At 36.5% G+C, this 27607-nt stretch overlaps 2 long non-coding RNA genes across 2 annotated transcripts in view; both read left to right on the forward strand.

Annotated features, from left to right (window-relative positions):
* The first annotated feature begins 219 nt into the window (after window positions 1-219).
* LOC115294699 lies at window positions 220-23339 on the forward strand. The gene is made up of 5 exons (XR_003910071.1): window positions 220-295; window positions 7616-7767; window positions 7984-8034; window positions 9388-9448; window positions 23301-23339. It is a non-coding gene; the product is annotated as an uncharacterized LOC115294699 (long non-coding RNA).
* Window positions 23340-23469: 130 nt separating this feature from the next.
* LOC115293153 overlaps window positions 23470-27607 on the forward strand; it is a 42211-nt gene continuing 38073 nt past the window's right edge. The window contains exons 1-2 of the long non-coding RNA XR_003909390.1: window positions 23470-23509; window positions 25324-25403. This is a non-coding gene — a long non-coding RNA (uncharacterized LOC115293153). The remainder of the gene's footprint in view (window positions 23510-25323; window positions 25404-27607) is intronic.

Raw genomic sequence — 27607 nt, forward strand, 5'->3', positions numbered from 1 at the left:
TTTTTATTGAATATAACACCATTTTTTTAACATATGCAATTATTTTCCATCATTTACAATACAGTAGTTACAATGACACTCCAAACAGTAAAGCAAAGTAAAAAATCAAAACCCCAACTTCTATTTCTCCCCAGTGCCTTAAAAATAATATTTTAAGTTTCTATGGTTTTAACTCTGTGGTTGATAGATATAAATAACTTATTTTCTTTGAATGTATGTAGGGTATGGGAGAAAAATGCTTCCTTCAGCTTTGTCCATCCTGAGAAAGGAGAAAATTCTTATTTGTCTTTCTGAGGTAAGAAATTATTGCACATGTGGGAAAAGGATTTCTGGGGTATTTTATCTGGGAAAATAATGATTTTGGAAACCTCACAGTTATCAACTTATTGGCTAGGATAGAGAAAAAGATGCAAAATGTGAATATTTAAGTTTTCTGACTTTTCTAATGAGCGTTTAAATCATTCACTCAGATTCTTTTCGATATTGACATTAGGAGTCAGAGATCTCAACAGTCATGGTGTCATCCATTTATCATCTATTTTACACATTATTTATGTGGAGTGTCATGAAATTTAGTGTTCAGTGACATTTTATCTTGATATTATTATGTCATACACTGACTTAGTTTTTTTTCTTAATTTTTTCATGTTTATTTATTTATTTTGAGAGAGAGAAAGAAAGAGAGAAAGCAGGGGAAGGGCAGAGAGAGAGAGGGAGAGAGAGAATCCAAAGCAGTCTTTGAGAGAGCACTGTATAGTACAGAATCTGCACTGTCAGGCAGAGTCTGATGTGGGGCTCGAACCTATGAACTGTGATATGATGACCTGAGCCAAAATTGAGAGTCAGACACTTAACTGACTGAGCCACCTAAGTTCCCCATGATGTAGTTATTAAGTTACTCTTTAAAATCTCTTGCTCATTTGTCCCCATTATAGTTCAGTTCCCAAATCTCTTGAATCATGATTTGAAATTAACAGAGGACTGATTGAACTATCCTCTACTGGAGGGGATATCAAGAAATGATGGATGTTTTAGATCCTACTATGTAGTTTCAATGCATATCATTTGTAAGTGTCATGAATTATATTTCCAGTCACTTAACTTTTTAAAGTCTCTCATCTATTTATCTATTATCTATCATCATATCTATTCACTTGTTTTTGTAATTGGTTGAAGAAAAACTTACATACCATAAAATTCAATTGTTTAAATGTAAAATGTAATGATTTTAGTCAATTTATAGAGTTTTGCCAGTGTCTCTATAATCTAGTTTTGGAACATTTCTATCAAAGGGATAGATCTTGAAGAGATCCCTTGTGCCTATTGACAATCAGTTTCTGCTCCCATTTCCAGCATCTGGTGACCCTTGATCTGCTGTCTATTTCTATAATTTTACTATTCTGAACATTTCATATAAATTGATATTACATAATCTTTTGCATCTTTTGTATGTTTTTAAACATGTTGTAGCATTGACTAGTAGTTAGATTCTTTTAATTCCTGAATAGTTCTATTGGGTGGATATACTATAGCTTCTTCATCCATTCTCTAGTTGGTAGGCATTTGAATTGTTTCTAGTTTTTGACTACTATAAATAATATTTGTGTGTAGGTATTTGTGTGGATATGTTTTTGTTTCTCTTAGGTAGGAATAAAATTATTGGGTCATATAGTAAGTTTATTGTTTAACTGCCATAGTCCAGCTCCAGCAAGTCCAGGGCTCCCGGAAGGATGGACAGTGTCAGTAAGAGAGTGAGAGAGCCTCGAGTTTCTTTCTGATCACCAGGCAGGCATCTCTGCACTGACTGGTTCTCTAGCTTTATTTGGAGTGAAAGGTACACTTTGCTGAAACTGATGTCACAGTGATTTTCCCTGTGCTTTTTATTAACACATTTTATAATTTTCAGTCTTGTATTTACTATGATCCATTTTGAATTAATTTTTGTGTATGACATTGATAAAGGGTCAAAATTTATCATTTTCCTTTTTGATATCAAATTATCCCATCATTATCTTTCCCCATTCTTGACACCTTTATTGAAAACCAATCATCCATAACTGTAAGGATTTGTTTCTGGACTCTTAATTCTCTTCCATTGATATGTATGTCTTCCCTTATGTTTGCACCATCGAGTCTTAATTTTTGCAGTTTTATTTTATGTTTCTAAATTAGGATCAGTAAGTCCTCCCACTTTCCTTTTTTATTTTCCAAATTGTTTTACTTTTTCTGGGTCCTTAGTTTTTCCATCTATATTTTAGGGACAGCTCTTAAATTCTGCAAAACCTGCTGAAATGTTGACAGGGAATATACTAAAACTAAAGATAAATTTGGGGAAAAGTGCCACCTTAACATTATGGAACCTTTGTAATACATTAATATAGAATGTCTCTCCATTTATTTAGATAATTTTTCTTAGCTATATTTTATAGCTTTTAGTAAACTAGTTTTGCACTCCTTTGTTAAATTTATTCCTAAACATTTTATTCTTTTTTGATGCTATGATGGATGAAATTTCTTAATTTGCTTTTCTGATTGCTCACTGTTATTGTATTAATACAATGAATTATTAAATATTAATCTTGCGTTCTGTGAACTTGCTGATTTGTTGTAGTAGTATTTTTGTAAATTCCTTATGATTTCCTATAAGATATTATTGTCTGTGACTGAAAAAAATTTTGCAGCTTTTTTCTTCATTATTTCTTCCTTTCAATAACAATAGTAATAATAATTAATATTATAATTAATATAATTAAAGAATAATAATAATTATTATTATTTGTATTATTGAACTGGGTAGAACCTCCAGTACAATTTTGAATAGAAGTAGTGACAGAAGATCAAACAGTGACAGTCTTCCTTAATTTCCAAACTTAGGAGGAAGCAAAATCTAGGTTGATGTTAGCTGTGGATTTTCTTAAATACTCTGTCAAGTTGACAAAGGTTCCCTTCTTTTCCTGCTTCATTGAGTGTTTAAATAAATAATGAATATGGTGAATTTTTATCAGATGCCTTTTCTATATTTATTGGGATAATTATGTGATTTTTTTTTGGTCTTTTAGTCTAATAAGCATGCTACATTAATTGATCTTGAGATATTAAACAAACTTTACATTTCTGGGATGAATCCCACTTGGTCATGGTATATAATCATTATCATCATCAGAATCAACATTAATGTTACTGGATTTGGTTTACTAATATTTTGTGAAGGAAGTTTTACATCTATGTTCATAAGGGATATTGGTCTGCGACTTACTTTCTTTTGTTATGTCTTTGTTTGGCCTTGGTAATACTTGCCTCATGGAATAAATTATATGCTTTTCAACTCCAGAATTTGCGATTAAAAATTTTATTTTGAAATTCTCTGTTTAATATGTAATTGTCATTGTAATTTCCTTTAATTCATTAAGCATGGCTCTTTTAGTATTTTGAACATATTTATGATAGCAGTTTGGTACTTTTTCTTTGCCAAGGCCACTATCTGGAAACCCTCAAAAATAGTTCCCAATTTCTGATGTTTTTCCCCCCAGTAGGAATCAAACTTTTCTGTTTCTTTTCTTTTTTTCTTTTTTAATGCTTATTTATTTATGAGGCAGAGAGAGAGAAAGAGAGAATGAGAGGGGGATAGGCAGAGAGGGAAAGAAAGAACCCCAAGCAGGACCCATGCTCAGCATGAAGCTCAATGTGAGACCGTGAGATCATGAACTGAAATCAAGAGTTGGATGCTTAACCCACTGAACCACCCAGGCACTCCTATTTCCTTTTGTATTTAATGTTTTTGTTGTTAAAAACTGCATATTTTTGATATATTGTAGACATTCTGGATTCTGATTTATTCCCTTCTGGGTTTTTTGTTGCCTCTATGTTGTTTCTTTGTTTAGTAAGTTGTTGGACAAGAAATTCTGTGAAGTCTATCTCTTCTTTGATGTGTAGCTACTGATATCTCTTTAGTGTTTCTGGTTGTTGTTGTTTTTTTAATTCTTGTTTTTATTTAAAAATCTGGTTTCCTAGAGGTCATCCTTGAGTCAGCATGGTTTGGTTTCAGGCAATGATTGGTCAGAAGTGGTGTTTGTAGGGGAGGAAGAAAAAAATTTCATTCATTTTTTCATTCATCTTTGGTTCTTGCTGAAGTTCTGTAACAAAAGATTAGCAAGACAAAAGCAAGCAGAAGTTTGTTAACATGTGTGTGTATGAGGAACTCAGGTAAGAGTAACTCAAAGAGGTGGCTTAGAATTCAGGTTTATATAGCTTATTCAAAAAGAACAGTATATTTGTAAAGAAATGACAAGACAAAGGAAAGGCATGTTAGGCTTCTGAGACCAGCAAACCATTGGAAGGTAAAAATATATGAAAAACTACTGGTAGATAAAGGCTACTAGGCTGATAAGATCTATTCTTGTCTCCAGTGATTAACTTTTGTTCTTCTTGATGGAAAGGGCAGGAGAGACCCCTTTGACACTTTATGTCCTGCTTTTAGGCAAATAGGGAGAAGGTAGGGAGCTTTTCTTATATCTGCTTCTCAAATGCCTTCAGCTCAAAATAATCTTTGTGTTAAAGTAGGATATTTTGGTGTGACATATTTTGATTTCCTTCATGTTCAAACATCATAAGTCAGTAACATTTCCACCCTTTGTCAATGGATATATGTGTGGTTTGGGGTATGCATTCAGTGTTCCAATTTATAAGTCTTCCCTGACTTGCTGCTCAGCCCTCTTGTTTCATCTCTACCTGTTTATATTGCCTCATGATCAGCCAGGGGTGTGTGAATTGCATCCTAGTCTCACCGTGTACTAATGTGCAGCTTCTCAGACTACTGGGGATATTTAATTTCTTTTCAAGACCCAATATGTATATCTCAGTCTCTAGGTCTCCTTATAAATTTCTAGCTAGTCTGCCTGTTTGTTACTAGATCCAACCATCATCATCTTAGGCCAACTGTGACTTTGGTCTTCTCCATTCTTTTAACATCAAGATGGCTACTCTTTCTGAGTCCCTAGGAACATGGGCTTTTTCTGACCTTTATTCCAAGTCAAGACATTCTTCTTAGACAATAAAACTGCTGTTTTTCACAGCTTACCCCACCCCTGTAGAGCTGGAAACTGATGGTGCTGGTTAGGAGTTGGAAGCAGCTCCAGGCTAAAACACCAGATTTCCACTGTTATTACCAAAACTTTAGGATTTTTTTTTTGAATAAACGTTTTAGTTTGTTGTATGCCTTTGGTCCATTTGTGATGAAATTGTATTTTTGGTCCATTTCAAAATTCTGAAATGTTGCTTTTGATAATTTCATTTAGTTTTATCATTGCTTTTTGAGAAGGTCTGTTGAGCTCCTTACTCCAGCATTCCAAATGTCCTGCTCACGTCACTTCTTAGCAGTTGTTCGCAGGGCCATAAAGATAAGGTTACAGAGGCTGTTTATTTATGATTTTTTGAAAATCTGTATAATTAAGTACAACTGGTTTATTGATTTATCAAGGCATTTGGCACTTATTACCTACTAATAATCATCTTCTCTTTGTTTAGAATTTTCTTGTAGTTACTCAAAACAGTTGCAGGGCATGATGACATTTATTTAACATTTTCCCTATCAACTGCTAATTAAGTAACCTTACATTCACTAATAAAGTGAATATTTTCATTGAATTCTATAATTTAGTTCTCTCTCTGACTTACGCCTACCTGATTCTTCACTGCATCGACAGCAATGTGCTGCTTTTGTGCGACATGGAGATGATGAAGTCACAATTCTCTGAGGCTCTCTTTCCCCTTCTGCCCTTCCATTCATCTCTGTGGTTAATGTCTTTCCCAGGTCTCCCTTCTCAAGGACATTTTTTCAAACAGTTTCGGGACACCATCTAGATCATTTTTTCTTATAGTCTTCTCCCTTTGTAGTTGAGAGACCTACTACTTAAACAATAATTTTACACCATTAAAAATCTCTCAGTTAAGTGGAATGGTAGAATAGAAGTTCAGGCTCAGAAAATATGGATTTGGTTCTGATTCTCTTCATCTGTAAAATAAAGAGGTTGGGCTAGTACAATTCTAAGATTACTTCTGGCTCCATAGCACTGCGATTCTGTGGATTTGAATTCCCGTATTAACTCCGAAATATGCCTATTTAATGGATTTGGCCTTACACACTAAAACTCAATTAACATACATGTGCAATGCATAAGAAAAATAGGTATGTGTTAATTAATTGCTCATTTAATAAGTTTGTCCTGGGAGGGTGAGGTGAAATTTAATTGAAATAAACCTTCTTCCTTTTCCTGACATGTTCTCAAACACAAACTGTCTTTTGGAGGTGATTTGGGCCCAGCAGCTCTCTCTTTTGTAGATGAGGAAAGCCTTGAAAAGTTAATAGACTGGCAGGCAAGGTCACAGAGGAGGTTAGTGTGAGAGCCAGAAAAGAGATTTCTAACTCTAAATAGCCTTCCACTCCCTACTCATTCATAAACCGTTGTTGCTGCCTTCTCCTTCTGTTTTTAGAAACACCCATTTTGAGTTGTGCTAATTATTCAGTGTGTATTAAATATCAATGTGAATATGGATATTGTAACAATTTGCCATGTATCTATTGCATCTATACATTCTGCACACATACTTGGCTTGTAAATGAGCCACTATATTACTTTACCATAAAGCAATACATTTATACTTATGTTAAATAGTTGTTATAAGTTTATGCTAATTTTTATTTGAAATATTTTAAAGCAAATATGGCCATTTATTTACTTCCTGTTAGGGAAAGTACACTTTATTTTTTATTGTATCTTTTCAGCTCTCTACTTCCTTTTTGTTGAGGTTAGAATTAATCTTGGCTCCTTTGCCTCACCAAAATAATAAAAAATATCTTTTACTGAACATCCACTATCTGACTGGCCCTATGCTAAGTACTTTACAAAGAGGATATCTAATTCTTGAGATAATCCTGCAAACTAGAACATACATTGCAGGTAGGAAGACTGGCTTAGAGAGATGAGTAATGTAGGCACCTACTGCTTGTAGGTGGTAGGAACGGTTTTCAAAGACTGAACTCTGATTCTAAAACTTGCGTCCTTTTCATTACCCGACACATATTTTCCCTGCCTACCACTCCTATTGGCACCTCTAAAGCATATTTGTGGATGTTGGCTATTTTATTTTATTTATTTTTTTTTGTCTGTTCTGTATCTATTTTTGTTTTGTTTTTGGAAATTTTTTTGCCACCTCCTGCCATCCTGACAATGTTCTTAATTATTTGGCCCTGATTTCCCTGCCAAAAGCTTGGGCATATAGTCCAAGTAGGGATTGCACAATCAAGAGGCTGACATCGACATTCAGGTGTACTCTTTTTGCTGAAGTTTTAGGCTCTGAGGATCACATACCTTATCTCTCCCGTAATACAATGAGGTTGTCTGGGAGTGCAGAGATTAGGGAAAGGGTGAGAGATATGGTAATGCTGTTTGAACCCCTTCAGACTTTTGTGCCTGAGACCAGTCCATCCCTCTGTAACTTCCAGATTAAGTGTAACAATATATTCCTGCTGTTGCATAAATGAACGTGAGTTGGGTTTTTGATACTTGCAAACAAACAATCCTAATTGAGATTTCCTAACACATACTTACTTTTATAGGACTTGAACAGTACTGTGAAGCTTGTCAGTGATAACTTTATCCAATGTAATACTGACTGTTTGGTGGTTGCATGGCTGTTCCATGTGATCTGCCCAAGCTCCTCAACCTGGAGTCCCTGTGAAGGCAATCATTTGCCTAAGTGAAGACTCAGGTAAAATCCATGCTGACTGGGTAGAGATGCCCACTCATCTTCCACAATTGGGAGGGGAAGTCTAGGGGGGGAAGAGATGCAAATGACTTAAAAATAATAAGCTCTAAAAGTTGCATTTAATTTGATGTGCTGAAGCTTCTCTTCTTGGTGCTGAATATTCATGTCTAGTGAGGAGTCCCAGAGGCTTCAAAACAGTGTCATTTTCTACAATTTTAGAGTGAAGAGAAATGTGCCTTCTGCTGATAATGTACCTGAAGGGTGGTGAAGGTGAGCTGTGGAGTCTTTTTTAACCATTTACATTCTGAGAAGTCATGTTATAAAAAGCTCACAATTCAGAAAAAAATTAACTCTCTGGGAGTTCTTGCTTAATTCCTAGTAAACTCATTTTTAAAGAAGGATACGTGGAGGGCAAAAAGGCATAAGTAACCCATCTTTTAATAAACCCTGGTTAAACTCCGTGTGAGATGTATGCATTATTTCAAAGTAATTAACTTATTGACTCAGTTTAAATTGCCATACATTACATCTGCACCAGTGACTTGGCCACCCTCTCCCCCTAGTAGTGCAAAATGGCATGGGTTGATAACAGGGTTAGAAGTAAATTAAAGCCAAAATGAAATCTTAATTGATGCAGGTTGATAGGATTCCTTATCACTACTCCCTGTTCAAATGCAAAGACTTGCCTCTTTTTACTCATCAGCACTTTCCATTATGCTATAGGCAGATTTCTTAATAAATACTATTATGAGGCATTTGCCTTTGGGAAAGCAGAATAACAGGAGAAAGTGAAATGTGGTTAGATTAGAAAAACAGAAGCAGACTTCTTACATGAAGCAATTAGGAACAATGGGTGGCAGGTTAATTGAAAAAGTCATTTTAAGGGGGAATCATAAAAAATAAAATGTACACATTTAAATATTTTATTTTAATGTAAAACATTTAAATATATATTCATTTGCCAATTTCATTAACATAATCTGAGGCCTTTCTCTGAGCAGAGCTCCACCACTTAGAGTTCTGTATCTTCATTCTTGACTAAACTGGACCCAGGAGGCTGTGTCTCTCATACCCTATTTTCAGGTTCCATTTCTAGAGAAAGAGTCAGACTTAAAAATATGTATGAGGCTGCCTATTTCCAGATTCCATCTAGATTTTTTGGATTCCCGCATTTCACTTACATGAATTTCAATAGCAATTTTTTGATAGTGGTCCTACTTAGGGCATCTTTTCGCAACATTAAACTTGGTTTTCACAGCAAAACACCTTTCATTGTTTTTTGAACTCATATTTCAGTGGATTACACAATAGTTCATTAAATATTTTAATTACCTTGATAACTTCAGCAGGTATAAACTGGGTAGGAACAAACACCAATGACTCTTGATAAAAGTACGGCTTAACTAGTCGGCCCATAGTTGGGCAGAGGGCCAGGAAGATGCCTGTAAGTTTATCATGCCATGGATACTAGTTTGGTGAGCTCATCAGAAGGAATGGCACAGGTCTGTTAAACCAATGAATAGTTTAAATGAAGGTTAGTTAGGACTTGCTACCGCAAAATGTTTTTAGAGAAGGAACTGGAGTGAACCTTGTACTCAACAGACATTTTTTATTTCTTTTTAGATCACTGATGTTTGCCTCAATGAGCAAGGTGAAAAAACAAGAAACTCGTACTTCATTTAAGGTAGACTCTGTGTGTGTGTGTGTTTTCAGAGTGAATAAGCCAATTAGAAGTGAACTCTGGTTTCCAGTGTAGCCACCAGGAGTGGGATGGAGAGGTTAAAGGTGCATCCCTGCTGTGTTTGAAACAAGTGCAGGTAAGACTATAACCAGACTGGGACTTCTGGGGTACACACTTGTTTAAATTCTGCTTTGAGACCTGACTCAATCCCAGAGACAATCTCCAGTGAACTTGTTATCTCACAAATGTCACTGCCTTATTCCCTGTGGCCTTACAGGGAGGAATGTCAAAGTGATAAACTGGAGAGTGCATGAAGCCCTTGCCCAGCTGCTGTAAATATGTATCCAGTCTTCTCCTATCAAAATCCCATAGCACTCATTTGCAATCAGGTTCCGTCCCCATAACCTAGCAAGGGAACCTGACCTATGACAGGTTGGCAGTTATAAATGTTTGGTAGCTTGGGGCAGGCTGTAGGTCTTTGATTGTAAGTGCCATCTTTTTTCAACTAAACTATTTTGCCATTACAATTTATAAGAACCAGGTTTAATTCATTACTGATTAATGGGACAATACAATTATACCTCTTAATGAAAAATAATGCTGGATGTACATGGGGCTACAGAATTATCGAATAATGTCATCTATTAAATATCTGCAGGCTGTGACCTTATTGGGGCATAGAGTAGAAGGCAAGAGGAAAAGGAATTATGTTCACATTTTGGTAGATGCAAACTAAGCAGGATTTTGCTCCTACCTTGTGTGGACAATCACCAGGGCTCATTGCAATGGATGTTACAAGCCACTGTAAGCATTCACACCACAAATGGACACTCAGAGATATTTCCATTTATCCTGCTTTCTGAATGTTGCCTTCATAGGAACACGATTCATAGATAATAAAATCTAAGCCATGTGCTTCTCGAGAGCTGTGGGACTAAGCTCCTCTAATGGGAAAGGCTGATTCCAGATAAACAGGCCTTGTTCTGATGTGTGATCAATGCTGAGGATTCTGCACCCTCCTCCCACTCCCCAACCACAAATAGGATAGGAGGAATGATGAATGGGGCTCTGGACTCAAAAGAAATGTTTTTAGAATTAGTGAAAGGTTTTGACTTGTGCTATTCACTTTGCATATATAGTATTAGTTGACATCATGAGGACAGAACTGTTTTCTATTAATATGAATAAGAAAATTAAGTACTTTTTTTTAGCTTTTTTCCCCCCAAAGATTTCCTGACTCATTTCCCTCCTTGCGTTCTTTTGTGTTCTAGCTCTGACTCACCCACTAAGGTTCTAGTTAGGAAAAAACTGAGAAAAGCTAGATTTGGTCCCATAGGTAGAAAACTATGATTAGAAACATTTATGTGTTTATGTTACTATATTTTACTTGTGGAATTACATGTCAGATAATTATAGTGGGTATAATTATATTTCTACTGCAGTTCCTTATGACATAGGTATTTAAAAATGCTAAAATGTTATTTTTTGATATCTATGGGTAACTGGTTAATGTCAAAATTGGTTTTTAGTATCAGAATGTGGTTGTGGGTACATATATACAAGACATATTCTTATTTACATAAACAGAAGTGTTACTGTAGCCACTAAAAAGATTATTATAAATCTTCTCATGATGCATTCATTAAAAAATAAAAATTATGTACTAAATAATTGAAGATATATTAATGATTCATACACGTTGGATCACTTGAAAAGCTCAACTTGTCCTTTAAGACACCATCTCTGCTGATTGTCAGGTACTTTCATTTTTTGCAAATATTTCCTCTTCTTTTCCAATGCCATATATTTTGTGCAGATCTGTGTATTTATTAATGACTCATCAAGTAATGTACAAAAGGTGACAATATTGAATATTACATAATGACATTTCTTCTTTCAGAACTAAGTATTTTATATTCTCAGTTAGCCATGGTGCAGGATAGATAGCTATATGATGGGTAAAGTTTAGGTTCGATTAAGATGAGCTTTCAGTATTTGGAAATTAAACAGTTTAATTTTGTACTGCCAAAAAGAAAAGCTCGTCTGCTTTTAGGGTGACTCTGGGTCTGCTAATTTGGAAAGAGGCAGAAGCAATATAACACATCAGAAGCCGGAGAATGACTGATTCCCAACAACTACTAGAAATAAAGTAATTGTAGTTCAGCCATAATTTTTGGATAAATGTGAAAAGTTTTTGGTTTTATATGTAAGTATCAGATATTCTCCAATAAAACAAAGATGTTTTTGTGTTTAGAGGTGCTATTCTTAAGCTATCAAATATTGAAAATATGTTGCAGTCTACGGAAAAATCAGCTTAAAGTTTAAGACTATGTAGTTTCATTATTCTACTTTTTTGTTAGGTCATCAGAATGAGAAATATAAACCTCAGTTGTTCTCAAAGACTTAATGGCCAATCTTGTTCAACTTTTCTCATATCATTGATTTATTCTGGACATTGATCAAGTCTGACCCTGATCCAAGAACTGATGCGTCAGCATTGCAGAGACTTTGGCCTGAAGTGGGGTAGCAGGCAAAGCTAATCACCTTTTGAATCTCTTCCAGATATGAACATTTCAGTGTATTATATGTTTCTATAGGCTTTTAAAATATCATTGCAATACCAAATTTGCCATAACCCAAGAACTCTTCAGTCAAACTGTATGAGAAAGTAGAAGGAAATATGTCATCATTGACTAAGTCAGGCCACAATTGATTGCCTCACCCTATCAGTAGGACCAATTATAGTCAGAAGGAAATGATACATTATAGAGTTATGTTATTATTAGCCATATGGGTAACATGAAAAATAGTAAAAGTAGTATACTCAAGTAGAAGAAAGCTTTTAAATTTTGCTCCTTTCTTTATTAATTATTAGTAAACATTTGGAGTCAAGATAGTTTTGATTGACTACATATCTGAATATTGCTTTTTTTTTTTTGCTAGTTTCTTTCCAGCTAATTGAGTTAGAATACCTCTATAAAACTAAATTCATTCAGATTGTGAATTCTATTAAAATTCTCTAACAGAGCCTATTGGTGGAAAGATAGAAAAATGACCTATCTTTCCTTCTTGTCAACTGAAAAGTGGATTTGTTGGATTTTGAGGTCTGGTATGGGGTACCACTTGATGGTATCACATGTACCAGCCCAAATGTGCTGGTATCCACTTAGGATAACAAATCCTTTTGTTACCATAAAAAAAATGATTTGTTTTCCTACTTATGACCAACACTTCCCTGGTCCCTATTTTCCTGTGCTTTTTAAAGAATTTTGACAATTTCACATTTATTCTATAATCAATTTTTACACTCTGATTTTTCATCAGCATAATGATTTAATAGAATATCATCCACTAAAAAAAATATCTTGCACTTACTTCCCTCTCCAGCTCCCATCCCATTCCTTAGCTTCTCTATTACAAAACTTCCAGAAAAACAATTGATTATCACCTGTGGCCAATTTCTCTCTTCCTTTATTTCTTGGCATTTCTCTCCTTATGCCATCAAAGTTTTCTTGCCAAAGCCATCAGTGACTTCCTCTTTGGTCACCTAATGACCAGCTCATTTGACACAGGTGCTTATTCCCAAATCTTCAGTTTAGGTTTGTCAACACCATTCTTCCTTGATTCTTCTTTTATCTCACTGGGTACTTTTTCTGTCTTTGATAGTTTCTTCTCATTTCCCCAAATAGTTCTTCTCATCTTTGGGTTGTCTTGGGGCTATATCCTTAGACCATGCCTTTTCTTTACTCATAGTCCCTTGCTTTGTGATTTTATCAGATCTCATGGCTTTAATACCTTCTAAATATTAACAACTCCAAAATTTCTGTCTCCATACTTGACTTTCTTCCCTGAACTCCAATCTTACAGATTCAAATGACTACTTGTCATTTACATTACATTGTATTGCAAATATCCTAAAGTTAATATTATATGTCTCCAACTGTACTCCAATTTCTGCCTTTTCCTCCCCAACTTTGCTGTTTAATTAAAGGGAAACTCCTTCCTGCCAGTTGCTCAGAAAAAAAAAATAAGTAAAACAAATACAAAAATCATGGAGTTATCCTTCACTCTATTTTCCCCAAACTCCACTTCTAATTTTTCAGGAGATCCTGTTGGCTCTACTGTCAAAATACGTATAGAATTGGTCAATTTGTCATGATTTTCATTATGATCATGTTAGTTCAACCTGTCAAATATTTTGTCCACATTACTGCTTTGGTCGTCCAGCTGGTTCACCTGCTTCCACACTAGCTCCTCCTGTGGCCTATGCTCAACACAACAAGCAGAGTGGTTTTTTTACAGCTTGACTTAGATCCTGCTCTTCTCTTCACTGTCACCAATTGGCCTCCCATTTCAGTCAGAATAAATATCAGAGACTTTTCAATGGCCTAATAAGCTTTTAAGATCAGCCCCTCCACTACTTTTCTAACTTCATCTCCTCAGTTTCTCTTCCTTTGCCTTGACTTCCCTGTCTGGTGTCCTTGCTGCTCCTTAAACGTACCATTTAAGTTCCTGCTCCAGAGACTCCCCTGGTCCCTCTTCTTGGAACACTCTTTCCCCAGATATCCCATGAGTCACATGCTTCCTTTCTTCAAATCTTTCTCAAATGCCATCTTATTAGTGGGACTTTCCTGGTTACTGGATATAAAATAACACCAATTGCCCTAATTTGCTATTTTCATGATTTATTTTTCTGTATAATACTTATATTTATTTGTTAATTTGTTTGTTGTTTACCTTCTCCCAGATGGAAAATATATGTGCCCTGAGGGCAGCATTACTGAGCACATGACAAATATCCATGTAACACAGAACAGTGCTTCCTAAACCTGGAAGATCATTACAGTCATCTGAATAGCCTGTTAAAAATGATATTTTTCAGATATTTTTATATAGTTACGGTAGCATTCAAATAGGTGATAGAATAATGTTTACTGCATAACAAATGCTCAGTAGTTATTTGTTGGGTGAATAAAGGACTGCATGTGTGTATAACCACAGAGATTCACTCCTTACTCTTTGGGGGAGTGAATTATTATTTTGCTTTTTACTAATGTGTTTCTTACTAAGTGCAATGCTTCTTGAAAGGCACCAAAGCAAGTAGAAATATATATTGTCTTTCAATTTATTTTGTTTATTTGTTTTTAGTTAATTAAAGGAATTACTCTTATGGTTAATAAAATTAAGCCTAATCACCACAATCTCACAGGGCAATCTTTCCTAAATATTGGAATGAGATTGTCAGGTGTTGAAAATCCATTGGACTTTTGAGTAATATAGGTCAGGTTCAGGTAGACAGACAGGTTGGAGTGGGGAATGCAAAATTTTGGACAGTATAATGAGATGTATAACAGCTCTTTATCCTCTAAGTAACAATGCACAACTAAAATAATCTGAAACTATGAGGATATTTAACAAGAATTCTGGATGTGGGGCAGATTTTAGAATTAGCTAATGTAGCATCTTAATGATGACACTTTTCCAGCCATTAATGAACCGCCATATTTGGTGGTTTGACTTTTCATGGTTATGATTACTGAATCATGGTTGCTACGTGGCTACTGTAGCTCTAGACTTCATGTTCTCCTACAATTACGTCCATGAAATATATATATGTATAAGAAGAAATATGGGGGATTCCTCCTTCTTTGTGTATTTAGAAATTTTTAACATTTATTTATATTTGAAAGAGAGAGACAGCACGAGCAGCGGAGGGGCAGAGGGAGAGAGGGAGACACAGAATCTGAAGCAGGCTCCAGGCTCTGAGCTGTCAGCACAGAGACCAACACGGGGCTTGAACTCACAAACCATGAAATCATGACCTGAGCCAAGCCAGACACTTAACCAACTGAGCCACCCAGGCGCCCCCTTACATATCTTTTAACTAGGAAGGAAAACTATTCCCAAAATCTCTTAGCAGAAGTCCCCAGATTGTGTCCCATGTCCAAGTCTGAAATTCAAAGTGTCTGATAAGCTGCGTGTTGAATGCTTTGGGTTTTTATAACACAAGGCAGACTGTGCCAGTATATAAGGCACTTCTGGTAACCAAAAGTGCCAGAACAAAAATGGTGAATACCTAGTATAAAAGTAGGGGAATGCACATTTTTATTTATTTATTTATTTTTAAAATTTTTTATGTTTTTTATTTATTTTTGAGAGACAGAGAGAGACAGCGTGAAGAGAGGAGGGTCAGAGAGAGAGGGAAGTATAGAATCTGAAGCAGCCTCCAGGCAGGCTTTGAGCTGTCAGCACAGAGCCTGATGCAGGGCTCAAACCCACAAACCCTGCGATCATGACATGAGCCGAAGTCCGACGCTTAACCAACTGAGCCACCCAGGTGCCCCAAGGAATGCACATTTTTAATTTAAATCTGTGAATACTCTTCTCCCTTTCACCCTTCTTTCAAAAACAAAGCCTTTCTCTGGATCTCAGGAGCATGATGGACCATTTGTGTGAATGAAGGAATGAAGAGGGGCACCACCTGAGTGGCTCAGTTGATTAAACTTCCAACTTCAGCTCAGGTCATGATCTAACGGCCTGTGAGTTTGAGCCCCACATCGGCCTTTATGCTGACAGTTCAGAGCCTGAAGCCTGCTTCGGATTCTGTGCCTCCCTCTCTCTCTGCCCCTCCCCTGCTTGCACTCCATCTCTCTCCCTCTCTCTCTCTCTCTCAAAAAGAAGTAACATTAAAAAAGAGAATGAAGATAACAATGTGGCTTTAAAGGAGTAATTGCTTTGGTATCTCTAAACTTAAATGAATTTTATTAGTCTTTTTATATCTATTTGTAATCGTTGTAGAATTAGGGTTTTTGATGATATATGTAGCATCGTGTTCATGAGTGGTTACTGAAAATATTTAATTATTTTTTGAAATAAGCTTTTTAAAAAATTTTATATATTTATTTTTATTATTGTGTTTTTGATTTCTAGCATTTCTTTTAGATTTTTTTCTTAGAGTTTTCATCTCCCTGTTTATGTTACCCATCTTTTCTTAGATGTATTTTCTAAGACGTTTTAATGTATTACTCATAATTATTTTAAATTTTCTGTCTGATAATTCCAGCATCTGTGGCATATGTGCATCTGGCTCAGATGATAGCTTTGTCTCTTCAGTCTGTGTTTTTTCTAGCTTTAAGCATGCTTGTTATATTTTATTGAAAGCTATTGTATAAGCAATAGAAATAGACCTTTGGTATGAAGATTTATAGTAATCTGTCCAGGGCTTGAGCAATATTTAATGAGTTCTATAGCTATAAATGCCAGAGACTTCCAGTTCCTCTGGGTCTTTGCTCTTGCCTCTCCTTTTGGTTGTGAGCTTCCCTCAGTACTCCTCAGAGGCAATCTGTCTCGTAGCTTTTTCAGCTCTAATCTATCATTCTTACACTGGAGCCTTTTTGTGTGGTAGTAAGATATGGGGAGGCAGAGCAGTCTATAATGTTCTAATTAAATTTCCGTCTTTTAGTGGCCTTGAGTCTTGGGATCATGACATTTACAATTATTTTTCCCTCCCCCTTTTTAAAAATTATTTTTAATGTTTATTTATTTTTGAGAGAGAGTGTGAGACAGAAACAGAGAGTGAGCAGGAAGGATCAGAGAGGGAGACACAGATTCTGAAGCAGGCTCCAGGACCTGAACTGTAAGGACAGAGCCCCACGGGGGTTCAGACTCACTGACTACAAGATCATGATGCGAGCCAAAGTCAGACACTTACCTGACTGAGCCACCCAGGGGCCCCGTGCGGTAGTACACCTTTCATCTGCCCTGCCCCTTACTTCTTCCCTGGCTACAGCCCTTCCCAGTTTATTTTCTTGCAGCTTTGAACCCTGCTGACTATAATTGTTACCCTCTTCGGTGAGATGATAAGGCTGGGGTGAGTGGAATGCCATCCCACAGCTAGGATAAGGCTCTGGAAAAGTCTTTTTCTCTGGAGAAAAAGCCTTTGTTATGGAAAAGACTCTGGGCATAGTTCATACAGACTACTATTTCTCTTCCCAGCCAGAACCAAGAGGAGATATTTCTCAGATCTTCTCTGTAAACACCTGTTGGGATTCCTGGAGTTAAAGTCCATAAAAGCATCTTTTTGCCTTGACTGCATGCAGCCTTAGGATTCTTACTCCCACCTTGACCACATGCAGTCTCCTGCTATCTGTCAAAATTACCATTTGTAGTTGATTGAATTGTGTTCCCCCCAAAAGATGTATTCAGGTCTTTGAGGAGTCCATTTTTGCCCAAAACCTTATGTGATTTTTTTAGGCCCAATAGTAGGAAGTTTACAAAGGCTTTACCTGCCAAGCCTCATGAGGAAAAACTATGTTCCCTCTCCTAGAGTGTGCACAGTCAGTGATCTGAAGCCTTTGTGGGAAGCTACAATCAAGAATTCAGAGAAACCTGGGCAACCGTTCTCTTGTGCGTACCTATATTCCTAGCCTTGGCACTTAATTCAGAAGCCTTGTTATTGGGGTCTTCTTCCGACACATCTGCTAAAACCTTCTTACTCAGGAGAGGGTCCCTTGAAGACATTTTTCCTCTACTCTGATTCAGTACTCAGTAATTCGCCATTTCTAACCCTTCCCCTCAGCCTCTCTCTGGCCCTCAGTTTAAGAAAATTTCAGGAGTTTTTTGTTGGGTGCTCCCTCCACAGTGAGAAAGCTCCCTATGTCTGTGCTGATCCACCTGGCCCTCCATAATTACCATTCCATGGAGAAAAATAGAACAGAGTGTAGTCAGTGCTTTCTCTAATGTAGGCTCTTGTTTACACTGTGGCAGTAAGAGATCAAAACTTGACTTGTACTTTCATTTGGCTTGTTTCGGTTGGCTCCTCTAAACCTCGGCAGTTCTCCTTGTTTCAGCTCACCTCACCTCTTTCCGGACCTAACTCTTATAGTTGTAAATGAGACCTCATTTGGAAATAGGGTCTTTGTAGATGTAATCAAGTTAAGATGAAATTATACTACATTAAGATAGACCATAAATCGAATGAGTGGTATCTTTTTAAGAGAAACGAGAGGGAGACTTGAACACAGAGACACAGATATATACATACAAAGGGAAGCAGCCATGTGAAGACGGAGAAATTGGAGTGATCCAGCAATAAGTCAAAAAATGCCAAGGATTTCTGGCAACCACCAATAGGTGGAAAGGTGCATTGTTGACACCTAGCCTTCAGATTTCTTGTCTCCAGAACTATGATAGAATATCTTTCTGTTGTTTTACATTTCCAGTTTGTGATCATTTTTTATGGTAGCCAATCAAAAAAAAAATAGTCTCTCTGGATGAACCTATTTCTTGAGATTTTGGGCTGGTGGTTTACCTTGAAAACTCAGTTTTCTGAGGTCCAAGAAGAGTAATTGATTTTTAGTTTGGCCATGTGTTCAGCTTTTTTTTTCTTTTGAATGGGAATTATAACTTCCAAACTGTGCATGTCAGAGCTAAGCCTGAAGATCTCTCTGTTAAGTTACTTTTAATACATGCTCTTTCCCCCCCTACTCTTGTTTGGCATTTCTTTCTACCTTTAGATAACTGTTCTATGGAAGATGTGAGTTTATTTACTGTAATACCTCTTTCATTGGATACTCTCTTACCATTTAAGCTTCTGACAATATTGTAGTTATACTTAGTTCTAGATCAGAATGTAGCTACTCCATGAAATCTCAGGTTTCCCCTCTTGCTTGGTTAGAACAAGTCTTTCACTATGAAGCAACTTGAACATTTCTTCATCATAGCGTTCATCAAATTATATTATAGATACTTTTTTATTCAAAAATAAGTGCCCTTAGCATCTTCTTCATATTTGATGCTCTTAATTGTAATTGAACAATTTTTAAGTTAGTTTTTTAATATTTGTTTTGCAGTTTAGAATAATACTTGCATAAGTGAAAGAGGTATGTTCTCATTGTTCAACACCATATCTCCATTCATTTATTGAACAATTTTTTTGAATGTTTACTAGGTGGTAGGGTATTAGACAAGCAATTGGGGTTGTTAGTAACAAGAAAAATGTATTTTCAGGCCTCTTATAGCCTTCTAATAGAGGGAAATACACACACACACACACACACACACACACACACACACACACACACACTGATTATATAATGGTAATAAGTACCACAAAGGAAATAAAGGACATTGGGAATTAAAACTAGCTGTATGCGTTAGGAGTCAGTCAGAATACATCTCCTTAGAGATGACATTTAGGCTGATATCTGAAGAGTACAAAGGAGTGAGATACCAGAGGACAGTAGAATTGTGTCCAGCTTTCCAACCTGAATAACCATATTGTATGGCACTAAGGTAGAAAGGATTTGAATTTTTTTTTACACTGAGTACTTCTGAGTCAACAATTATGCACCATATATTTGTGTTTATAATATATATGGTAGCTCATTGTAGGAAAGGTTGCTTCCAAGGAAGAAAGAGGGGTTTATGAGTAGGTTAACATTTGTTAGTTGCCTAGTAGCTGCTAACTGAGACTGAATCACATGTTATTTAATATAATTCCACAACAACCTTGAAAGGCATACATTTCTTGAGAGAAATTGTAACCTCAGAAGAGCAAGGTTTCTAACCTAAGACCATAGAACTAGTAAGTGGGAAAAGTAAGATATGAATCCAGGAATTTATGATACTGAATTTCTTACCCTATTGACCACATCATTTTGCTTCCTAACAACAAATGACTGTTAAGTAAATAAATAAGTTAAGGCTGGAAAATCTGCTAAATATGGACATTTAAGTAAAGGTTATACTATAGTATAAAATATATACTGTACATAAAATATATGCTATAGTATATAAAATTCAGAATTTTATTTTAAGTATTCTTGATTGGATATTTTAAGTTATCTAAATTTTATGTGGATGTATTGTTCTATCTCGGTTTTGCAATACTGTGCTTATTGCTATGACAACCATTCGTAATAAACCAATGTTTACCAGACTGAAGGTGGCCAGAAGCTCAGGTTTTCAATCTGGATATTTATATCTTAGAAACAGAGGTGAAAATATAAACCATTAAGCAATGGGGTTTGTAACCTAACTCAATATAGGAACGTATAGCATTCAAGTGACCAAAACAAAATGTGTTTTGGGAGCAGTTTGGAGACATTTTATCTTCAATGGATTCTAAAATGTTAGATCCTTTCACCTATAACCTCTGCAGCTGATAGCCTTCTGTTCACCAAAATGGAAAAATATGTTTCATATTAAGTGATGGCAGCAGCATCTGTTTCTGTCATTCTGACTGCACATCAACTTCATTTCACACATGTAAATGATATAAGCCCTTTAAAAAAGAGCCCCATGGTGTAATTGACTTTGTATTAAGGACTATAAAATTTGTTATCTTCCTAGACCCTGATTTAGCCCTTGGGTAAACTTTGAGTGCAATTCATGGCTAGAGATTTGAAATATCTGATCGCTTCAAGGAAGGCCAAATCTAGATTACAGGTGTGTAGAAAGATGAAGAATAGTTTTAATGTCAAATGAGGGAGACAGTTAAGTGGATTGAGTCCTGGGACAGGCTGGGAAAATCTGGTTCCAAATATGAGTCTATCCTGAACAGTTGTGTGAACCTGAGAAAGCTGTTTTTATTCCTTATAGAGTGAGGTATGTGAGACACCGAATAATTTCGTGCAGGGCATCCCAGTGTGCACAAGTAAACCACTGATGATGCATGTGGTGATTTTAAGTAGTCTAATGGCATGCCTTTCAATAATTTTGATTCTCATAAGCAAAAAATTTACTTTTCTCTCGATTATTTTGATTTACTTAGGAGGAAAAAGTCTGTTTGCTGCTGGTGTCTCTTTATGGCCTCTCCAATACCTTGTAATCTTTTTTTAATAGGAGGCCCAAACTCTGTGTTTCACAGAGTAGTATTTTGTTTTCAATATGTCCGTTTTTCAGATTACCTTCTACTTGTGGCAAATGCTACTGTGAATTGGTTATTAATATTTTTTCACTTGCAATATGGCTACATAAGTAACAAAAACATTCAAATTAGAGCAAACAGTGTCAGAAAAACAACAGTAAAAATGGCATATAAACAGAGTAATATCATCCATTCATTCAACAAGTACTGAGTATGTATTAATGCCAATGTATATTCTAGACATTGGGGGAAATAATAATAAATAAGATAGATATGAACCCCTTTAGAAACTATACAACTTAGAGGGGAAGTCAGATAAGAAAAAATAACTGAATGAATATAAAATATATCATACTGTAATAAATTCTAAAAATAGAGGTTAAAGGTATAGAGAGTAAATAGGATACTTTATAGTGGAGTTTTTTAAAGATGACTGGAATAAATAGTTATCTATGCAAGTATCTTGGACAAGGTAATTTTATGCAGCAGGATTCTTGCTGAAACTGGACTCAGCAGGCCAAGGACAGAGACTAAGTTTGGAGCCTACTAGAGAAGAGAGAAGAGCCTGACTCAAGTTTGATCAAGGAGAGAGTCCTTGTCATTTTTGCAATTTGGAAATGCAGCTTTGGAAATTCTGTGGAGAACCAAATGTACTGGGACACGAATTGTAGTAAAGAGGTGAGTAGGAGGGGACTGCAGTGCTCTAGGCGAGGGACAGTGGTGAATTGGCTCCTAAGTACAGTTGTGCAAATTGCGGATCAAATAGGAGCTGAAATACAGCTAGAGCTCCGCTCCTCAAACTTTGTGTCCTGGCATAGGGTTATTTTTACCCAGAGGAGGAAAAGCCCTTTCCTAATTTTTGTAAAGTAATCTGCTAAGCCATGTGCTCCCAGAAGGGGCATATTTTTCTAAATCTCATAGATGCCCCATTTTCTCAACCAGCTATATGCCTGCCCAAAGTGAGTACCTTTCCAAATGTTACACAATTCAATTTTAGGCCAGTAGCATCCTTGCTTCTACTATGTTTGTGATCATGGAAGTAGGAAGAAGATAATGGATGCAGGGTAAGTTTCAAGAGCTTAATCAGTAGTATTTGCCAATACATTAGAAGAAAAGAGAGAAGTCAAGAATGTCTCCCAGGTTTTTGACCTAAATGACTGGGTGAGAGGTATTCCACTTAGTGAGATGGGGAAACATAAGGAAAGAGGTAATTTGAAGATTTTAAAGAGGGCAAGTTTTGTTATATGTTAAAAATGAGGTGCATATGAGACATCTAAGTGGTGATATTTAATACAAAACAGTGTACATAAAACTGAAGTACAAATGAAAGGTTACAAAGGGGTATACATTTGCGAGTATCTGCATAGATAATATTTAAAGTTAAATGTGTGACTAGTGAATGAATGTAAGTTGAAAGAGAAGTGGGCCGAAGATTGAGCCCTGGAGCACTCTGACTCTTAGAGATCAGAAAGAGAGGAAACCAGCCAGACTGATACAGAGCAGCCAGTGAGGTAAGAGAAAAGCTCAGGAAAGCGTGGTATCAGAGAAGCCAGATTAAGCATGTGTTGCAAGAAGTGTAGAGTGATCAAATATGTTAAATGCTGCAAATAGGTTCAGTCAAATGAGAACTGAGAACTGATTATTTGATTTGGCAAAATGGAGATAATTGATTACCCTGATAAATATGGTTTACTAGAGTGCAAGAAACAAAATGTCTGATTAGAATGGGTTGAAGAAAAAACCTAGGAATAAAGAAACAGACCCAAAAAGAATGGAAAAAATTATTTTTAAAAGTTTTTATTTTAGCTCCTATTAGTTAACATACAGTGTTATATTAATTTCAGGTGTACAATATAGTGATTCAACAGTTCCATACGTTACCCAGTGCTCATCATGACAAGTGTCCTCCTTAATCCCCATCACCTGTTTAACCCATCCCACCCACCCTCCACTCTGGTAACCATCAGTCTGTTCTTTATAATTAAGGATCAGAGAGAGAGGGAGACACAGAATCTGAAGCAGGTTCCAGGCTCTGAGCTAGCTGTCAGCACAGAGCCTGATGTGGGGCTCGAACCCACGTACCATGAGATCATGACATCGGCTGAAGCCAGACGCTTAACCGACTAAGCACCCAGGCGCCCCTGGAAAAAAATTTTGAACAGCCTTGCCATAAAGAGAATAAGAAAAATGAAGTGGTAAGTGGAAGGGGATGTGGGGTTCGGGTGATGGTGGTATCACTACTTATTTATGTATTGATGGGAATAATTCAGTAGGTGGATGATGAAGATGGGATGTAACTGAGTTTTGAGGATTTCTTTCCTATTTTAATATTCCTGTGTTTGTAGATAGGATGTTGCAATTCAGGAGGTTAAAGGATTTATCCAAAATCACACTCCTAGCTAGTAGACTAAGGTTCAGATTCCTAGCCCAGAACTATCTTTATCACCAAATTGTTTGAATGTGTCTAGTCTCTGAGCTAGGGTACTTGGGAAAGTATACAGAATTTGCCCTTATCTGTTTTCATATTGTCTTGAAGGGGTTCAAAGATGAGAAAAAGTTCAGGAAACAAAATACCATATCAAAATGTTGAATAACTGAATTTTTGGATCAGGCATTAATTTTTGTAGGAAGAATGGTGATGAATGAGTCATTGCTGCAAAGTACTTTGGGTAAAAAAAACACATAAAAGGAGACATTCAGAATGAGTCTGGTATTTTCACAAGGCAATAAAGTGCACAAATTGCTTAGAACCAGGACAAGGGGTGGGTAGCAACTGCAATGAGGTCAGTAGATAAAATGATTCCAACCTGTTGTTAAAGGATGTGAAGGGCCTGGGAGACGGTTCAGCTAACTGAGGCAGGAATCGGGAAGCTGTTGAAGTTTTCTCAGGTGGAGGATTTGGGTGACATCATGTTAATTTTATTTATCAAAGGGATATGTGATTCTCTAAAAACCTGGAAGTTTTTAAGTCAGAGTAGGTGACAGGTAATAGCAATAGAAATTAGTGAAAGAGAAAAAGATAGTAGGAGATGTTCAATTCACTTTGAATTATGGTCAAATATACAACAAGAAATGGTGAAGGGATATTTGGCATCAAAAGCTTGGAGCTTGGATAAATTGAAGAAATTAAAGGTAGAATTTTATGAGGCTATCCTATAAAGTTGAATGTTGAATCTATGATGATGTGCTGCAAGAGTAATTTTGGGTACTGGAAGAGCAGGGGCTCAAGACAGTTTTTGCAGATACTCACACTCTAATTTCCTTGAGCTTCCATTTCTCCTACTCTGAATTGTGGTTAATATTATATACCACATACCATATTCACAGCAGTTGTGAGACTTCATGAAGTGAGAGATGTGAATGTTCTTTGAAAATATGTGGTGTTATTTCAGATGCAGGGTGAAATTGTAATGACAAATGACATAACCATGATCAAAAAGGACATCACTTTGGGTTATTTAAAAAATAATGAGGTTATGGAAAGGTAAAATTATGTATCAAAAAGAGTGCTTTAATAGGTTTTGTCAGGACTGGCTGTTGGCTCTTCCTGCAAATATGAGTTCCAAACTTTCAATTCAAACTTGAGTTTGAGAATGTAAAACAACTGCTGCAGAAGAACATTAAAAAAAAATTCAAATTGAGAAAACTGAAGTTGTGTAACTGTTGCTTTAAAGAAGCAGCTGGTAGCATATGCTAGGACAATTTGCAGCTATTATCACCTCTTTAAGATACTGAGAAAATTGAATTGCTGACTAATGTAGTTGGGGGTGAAGGTCACCTTTCAAGAACCTAGTGACTGCAGTATGATCCTATTTTAAAAATCCATCCTGCAAAGTTGCATTTAGAAAAGAGCTCTCCTGTTACAACAAGTTGTATTTTATTTTAAGATACATCAAGTTTGACTTGACTGTGTGTGTGTGTGTGTGTGTAGTGAACACAGTGTATATTTGTATCACTGGAAAAAAAGTCCATCTTCCTGAACTTTTTCTGTTCCCCTTCTGCTTTATAGACACCAGTTGGGGGGAAGTGGGACTAGGCAGCATTTGGATGACAGAAAAAAGAAAAACAAGACTAATTAACAATTCAAAGGTATATTTTTATGTAATTTTTTTACTGAGGGGTGGTTATGTGGGACAGATGTTTGTGTTGATATGCATGCACTATTATCTGTTAGGTTCTGAGGCAAAGATAGAACCTGACTTGGTGTGAACAGGAGAGAAACTGCTCTGCATTAAAATGTAAACTGCTGTCTCCACTGTTGGCATGAAAAGCTTTTGCAAACAAACTTACATTTGAGAAAAAAATCTTTTTTCCATGAGGCCATGTTTGCATGTATGTGTGTGTATGTATTGTGCTCTGATAGTTGAAAGTATGAAGGGGGCCTATCTTCACCTCACCACTGGTGGTGACCCTCAAAATGCATATTGTCTGGCATGTACTGGGAACATGATGTGTACGTTTGGTGTCTTATTTAGTTTGGGCTGCTGTAACAATTACCGTAGGCTGTGTGGCTTATCAACAGAAATTTGTTTTCCACAGTTCTAGAGGCCAGAAGTCTGAAGTTAGGTTTCCAGCATGGCAAATAGCATGCTCACATGGTAGAGAAGAGGGAGAAAGCAAGTTTTTTTGTGTCTTTTTATAAGGGCACTATCTTATTATGAAGGCTCCACCCTCCCAGCCTCATTACTTGCCAAAGGCCACATCTCCTAATACTATTACATTGCAGGTTAGGATGTCAATATGAATTTTGAAGGGACACAAACATTCAGTCCATAGCATTTGGAGAACTGACTGATGAAAAAGCCAAGTATACTAAAAGCGATCAATATGAACTAGATTTAGAGTGTCAAAACTCTGTCTCCCGGTGCAGTGTTTTGCTGGAGCCCTCCATCACCTTTTCCTAGAATGAATGAACTTCGGAAAATGTACTGGAGTGCTTGGTTGTGTTTCCCTGTGAAACTTGGATAGGAGAAGACAATGGGTCCTATGACAAGATTGAGCATTTCTTCCATGTGAGGATGGGGATTTGTATTTGAAGGGAATCATTTTTGAGAACTGAGAGGAGGAAGGATTTACAGAGAAATAAAGCTAGAGGCTGTGGATCATTGTTTAAGAGAGTCCCGGGTAAATAGCTAACTTTTATTTTACAATTTGTTCCCTTAGACTATGAGAAAAAAATGTATTCGGTATCCAGGTCTAAATTCTTTTTCTCTTTACTATAACTCACTTTAAGTGTGTCCAGAACATCAGAAAAATCTGATAAAAACAGACAGACTGTGTTAGAGTTTGGGGGAATTTTTTGTGGTTGTGGTGGGCATATAGAGAGAGCCCATGGACCATCTAACATGATTAGTTCTACGAGCCTTTTCTTGGCTTTTACACTTTGTAAATAAAATGCAACCTAGGAGTTAGGAAAAGAAAATCCTAACAGAGATGTCCAGCAACATGTCAGACAAATTGGCTTTGCTGAAACCTTTGGTGTGTTAAGATTTTGGCTTTGACATTAATAGTTTGGAGATATAAGGACAGTTAATGTCCAATAAGAAGACAAACTGATTTAGACCATTTAGCCAGTGCAATGGTTAATTTTTTTGTGCCAGCCTGACTGGGCCACAGTGTGCCCAGTATTTGGTCCTGAGGGTTTCTGTGAGGGTGTTTATGGATGAGATTAGCATTTAAATCTGTAAACTGAGTAAAGTGGATTGCCTCTCCATGATGTGAGTGGGACTCATCTAATCAGCAGAGGACCTGAATAGAACAATAAGGCCCTCCCCTGAGTGAGAGATAATTCTTCGTGCCTGAAGGCCTTTGAATTACAGCATTGGTACTCCTGTTTCTTAGACCTTTGGTCTTGGACTGGAACCAAACCATCAGCTCTCCTGGATCTCCATCTTGCCAATTCACCTTGTGTATCAGAAGACCTACCAACCTCCATATTCATATGAGCCATTTCCTTATAATAAATCTCAACCCCCCCCCCCCATCTCTTATTGGTTTTGTTTCTCTGGAGGACACTGACTCATAGAGCTGCTGTCTTTACTTGATCTTTTAATATACTTGCTTCCTTCATTAGTAAGTTTTCTAAAAGTACTATATTTACTATTTCCCTACTGCATGCCAGGCACCCTGCCAGCTGATGAACATTCAGCACACAACACTACAGATACTGCGCTTTCTTCTGTTTAAGCTCACAGATAGTTAGAGTTAGACCATACACACACACACACACAATGTATAGAGAATCCTGTATTTACAGCTTAGAAAAAGGAGAGAGAAGAAAGAGGTACACCACC

Source organism: Suricata suricatta, chromosome 6 (assembly GCF_006229205.1).
Source record: "Suricata suricatta isolate VVHF042 chromosome 6, meerkat_22Aug2017_6uvM2_HiC, whole genome shotgun sequence".
Taxonomy (NCBI): Eukaryota; Metazoa; Chordata; class Mammalia; order Carnivora; family Herpestidae; genus Suricata; species Suricata suricatta.